The sequence below is a fragment of the Meleagris gallopavo genome, chromosome 1 (genome assembly GCF_000146605.3).
Source record: "Meleagris gallopavo isolate NT-WF06-2002-E0010 breed Aviagen turkey brand Nicholas breeding stock chromosome 1, Turkey_5.1, whole genome shotgun sequence".
In the NCBI taxonomy this organism is placed as follows: domain Eukaryota; kingdom Metazoa; phylum Chordata; class Aves; order Galliformes; family Phasianidae; genus Meleagris; species Meleagris gallopavo.
Genome location: NC_015011.2, coordinates 1,084,811 through 1,089,814, shown reverse-complemented (window position 1 = coordinate 1,089,814; position 5,004 = coordinate 1,084,811).

Genomic DNA, 5,004 nt, shown 5'->3' with positions numbered 1-5,004 from the left:
AAAAACAAAACAAAACAAAAAAACAAAAAAACAGGGAGCCACAAACAGTGAGAAAAGTGGTTTTGCTGTAAGAGCATATAGAAAGATCATTAAGGTGTTGGAAGGGAACTGCAGCACATTGGAGGACAGGAGGTCTGCTCTTGGGGGGCTGAGATGGTGCAGTGGTCAAAGGAGAACAGTGGAAAGGTCTAAAAGAGAGTTTAGTCATGGAGTTGGGAAGATTTCATAGTCATAGAATGGTTGGGTTGGGAGGGTCCTTAAAGATCATAGAACACTAGAATGGTTGGGTTGGGAGGGTCCTTAAAAATCATCTAATTCCAACCCCCCCGCCATGGGCAGTCAACTCAAGAAAATGAATGATGGTGGCTATGGAAAGAGGCAAGAAGAAGAAAAATCTGAACACAGAAGTGGTAAAGTTGGGTGAAAATTCATTTCTTTTCATGGCAGAGGTGCTGATGGTGGTGATGGCAAAAGAAAGGGGAAAAGGTTGGAAGTAGTTAGGAAGTAGTGCTGATAATGGAGCAGTGCCTAGCTCTGAGTTAACAATTGCTGAATCACAGCCTTGGGAGAATAAAAATAAATGAATGAATGATTAAATGAATGAAAATGGACTGTTTTCATCTGAATATCTTCCAAATGTGAATTTTGTTTAAATATGAGCTGACAAATATTTCTCATGTGTGCTGTAGATGCATGTCATTCAATATGAGGTCTGACACAATGATTACAACCATTTATTTGTCATGCATACATCAATTGCCCCATGAAACTATATTCTCCTTTCCATTATAAATGAAGCCCAGACAAGACGCCTTATTGTAAGGCACACAACGTTCAGGAAGATTAATTCTGCCCTGCAATCAGCAGCCACCCATATGCCTCATCTGCACTTGCTATATATGCCAAATGATGGCACATTATTAATAATGCTCCATATTTACCCACGTTAATTAATGCTGTGGGCAGAAACCCCAGCACTGGAGCTGTGACAGGTAACACAGAGATGTTGTTTGCTCTGTGGTTACTGCATGGTCCTGGACATACCCTCTGTAGTGGCAGTGGTGGTGGAACAGAAAAGGAATGGAATAGGAATGGAACGGAAATAGGAATAAAATAGGAATGGGAATGGAATGTGAATAGGAGTGGAATAGGGATGAAAAAGAATATGAATAGGAATGGAATGGGAATGGGAATCAAAACAGGGATAGTATAGGGATGAAATGAAGTAGGGATGGAAGAGGATTGGAATGGGAATTGAATAGGAAGGGGAATAGGAATGGAATAGTATAGGAATAGGAATGGAATAGGATTGGAATAGGAATGGAATGGAATTGGAATAGAATGGGAATAGAAATGGAACGGAATGGAATAGAAATGGAATAGAATGGGGATAGAAATGGAATGGGATAGAATAGAATAGAACATAATAGGAATAGGAGGAGAGTGGTTCAGTTAGAAAAGATCTACAAAGATCACTGAGTTCAACTGCCTGACCACTTCAGAACTGATCAAAATCTAAAGCATACCACTGGGGGCATTAGCCAAATGTCTCTTGAACACTGATGGGCATGAGGCATCAATCACATCACTAGGAGGCTGTCCAGTGTTTGATCACCCTCATTGTAAAGAAATCTCCCCACTTTTGACCAGATGGCCATGCATCCCAAATTCAGGTTCCTTCCTTCTGGCTCTCCACCCACTCGTCTCCATCTGTACCCATGTCTGGCATTGCTCTATCCCAGCCACAGCACCTGGCAATGAACTTCATGCTGTTGATGATTACTCAACGTGGTGCCTATAGCTTGGCTGCAGGTACTGGGGGCAACATATCAGTTCCTCACCACTGACACGTAGCCACGCTTCTTTCCCATATCCAGGAGGGGAGAAAAACCCTTGGGGCCAATTGTCTTTCTCATGAAAAGCTATATCTTCCTTTGAACTTGTGCCAGGCTGGAAAACAGCTGCAATGTGGAATAAAAGGAGTTTAGCAAAATGCCAGCTCTGCATTTCTCATCCAGATCAAACATTTGAAGACGAATGTTGTTTAGTGAGGTTTTATAAACTTCTAAACTGCCAAAAGGGGCTCAAATTATAAGAGCCATCCGGTTTTTCAATGTAGCAAGCACCTTCTTCCATCTGGCAAAATAAATGTAAGCAGTGCTGAGCTTTCTGATGGAACAAATTCTCTGAATACTTAAGTGGTTACAGAAATCAAAGTTTGAGACTCTTCGCCATGCTGTTTATTTTATAGCAATAGCAATCATTCTTCATTCTTAATAAACACAAATTATCTCAAGTGGAGATATCAAGGATGGCCTGAAAAGAGGAAGATAAAGCATGGGAAAGGAAAAGCAGATAACTAAGTCTGTGGTAATGGTGACCACTTCTAGATTGCTTTCTTCTTATGCATTTTGCAATTCTAGGGGGGGGAAAAAACCAACAAATTAACTCATCCATCGTTCCCATCTACTCACTCTGCTATTGGAAAACAATTAGATTTGAACTTATTATCTGGGTATTTTTCAGGAAAAAGGTAGTATTGTCAGAAGTTGGCTCTACTGCCTATGGGGTAGTTGAGTTGGACATGTCAGAAATGGCCACTCTGCTTTTTGTTTCTTGTCTAAAACTTCCTAACCTTCTGGCTCAGAACTGGCTGCACCTCAGCAACCCTAAAAGGAACTATGGGTAAGAATAAATATCACTGCATTACTGAAAATGTCCTTTTTGTGAAAAATCCCATGTGTGAAGGTAAACAGTAATATAAGAAGAAGTCAAGAAATTGTGACCAAATAAATATCTTCTTCATGAACTATGTTGGTAAAATGTGAAGAAAAGTTCAACCTTGAGAAGAAAATTGTTTACAGATGTTTTCCACAGGGAATCATCTGAAGCAAGTAGCTAGGAAAGGGAAGAGGACGCGAGTTTTGGAATGCTCCTCACTTAAACTGTATTAAACACAACAAGAAACTGTGCCCACAGCAGAAGATTCTGTAGGGTCCAAGTCTGAGACACTTCAGTGATGCTGTCAGGAAAAGACATTCCCAACACGTCTTTGCTGTTTGCTTTTGCCTTTGTGCTATCAACTTGGTTGTGCAACTCAGTTGGCTATTTCTAGCCAAGTGCAGAGAACATGGAAAAAAACACACGCAGGTTTAAAAACAAACAAACAAAATTAAAACAAGCAAGCAAACGGGTCCATTCCAGTCCTATTCCATTACAATCTTATTATGTTCTATTCCTATTCATATTCCATTCCAGTTTAACTTTCATTTGTATTCCATTCCTATTCTATTCTGATCTTATTCCATTCCTATTTTATTGCCTATGGAATGATGTCAAAAATCCTAGAGCCTTTACCTCCATCACAGCTAGTAGCACATCATGCTATCATATTTCTTCACTTCTTGACTGCAAAACAGAAATAACAAGGAAGTTTAGAGGTTGAGGAAAGGCATCCAGTGGATATCTGTACCTCCAAATGCGATGCTTGGTCTATGTGCAACATCTCCATCCCTCTCCCCCTTTCACCTTCTACTAAATAAAGAAGAAATCTGGATGAGCATCTAAGACAAGACAATTTTTATCTAGCTGAGGTTAGGGGAGATTAATTCTAGCCTCAAATCTTAGTGTTTCAGCAAATATACTCAATGAGCAAATGTGAAACATGAGTTTGGAAGGAAAATATTTGGCTCATGAGCAGTGTTAATCTGAGAATCAGCAGAAATCCCCTGCTCCCATCTACTCATATGGCAGCAGGGCCCCAAGGGTTTGCTCACTCATCAGTTTCAGAATTTGGCACCTGACCATTCCAAAAAACACCTGCAATCATGCTCATTAATGCCTTTATCTCTTGCCATTTTAATCCAAAGCAATATAGCAAACGAGAACGGGCAGATAAAGGGAGAGGTAGAACTCAGGTGGTTTGGGCAGTTTGGCAGATAGATCTAGAGTGTGCCCAAAGAATACAGTTGAGACTGAACCAACATTAAATTTGGCTAGGAAACCATATTACTTTCCTTTCTCTTTTCCTTTCGATTTTCTTTTCCTTTACTTTTTCCTTTCTTCTTTGTTTTCCTTTCCATTTTCCTTTTCTTTTCTCCTTCCCTTTCTCCTTCTTTTATCTTCCCTTCCCTTTCTCCTCCTCTTCCCTTTCATTTCTCCTTCTCTTTCTCCTTTTTCCTTTCCTTTCTCCTCCTATTTCTCTTTCTCCTTCCATTTCTTCCCTTTCTCCTTCAATTTCTCCTTCCCTTTCTCCTTTCTTTTCTCCTTTTTCCTTTCCTTTCTCCTCTTATTTCTCTTTCTCCTCTTTCCTTTTCTTTCCCTTTTTCCTTTCCTTTCTCCTCCTCTTTCCTTTTCTTTCTCCTTCCCTTTCTCCCTCTCTTCTTCTCTTTTCTTTCCTTTCTCCTTTCCTTTCTCCTTTCCTTTCTCATGATCTTCCCTTTCTTTTCCCCTTCCCCTTCCTTTTCTCCACCCATCTGCTGGGGTGGTGCTCCCCAGGAGTCAGTGCTAGGGTCCATTCTATTTAATATCTTTATTGATGATCTAAATGATGGAATTGAGTACACCTTCAGTAAGTTTGCAGACAACACCAAGTTGGGGGGAAGTGTTGATCTCCTGAGGGTAGGAAGGTCCTTCATAGGGACCTGAACATATTGGATCGATGGGCTGAGGTCAATGGGATGCAGTTCAACAAGATCAAGTGCTGGGTCCTGTAGCTCGGTTACAATAACCCTTCCTGGGGGTATCTCGTGATTAAAATGTGCGTTTATTGTTTATTACGGGGTTCAGATTATTTATTTTTCTGTCAGTCGAGAAGATCAACACCCCCACACAAAATGACGGAGCGGTCCCTTTAAGGCCAACTTCCCGCCCTCCTCACTCCCACCCAATCAGCTGCGGGTGAGGGGGCGTCAGAGAGAAGGAAGGCCAACTGAGAGTAGAAGTTTGAGTGACAGCTCTGCGACCTAATCAGACGGTAGTCTGTCAGGCGGGGAGGCGGATCTT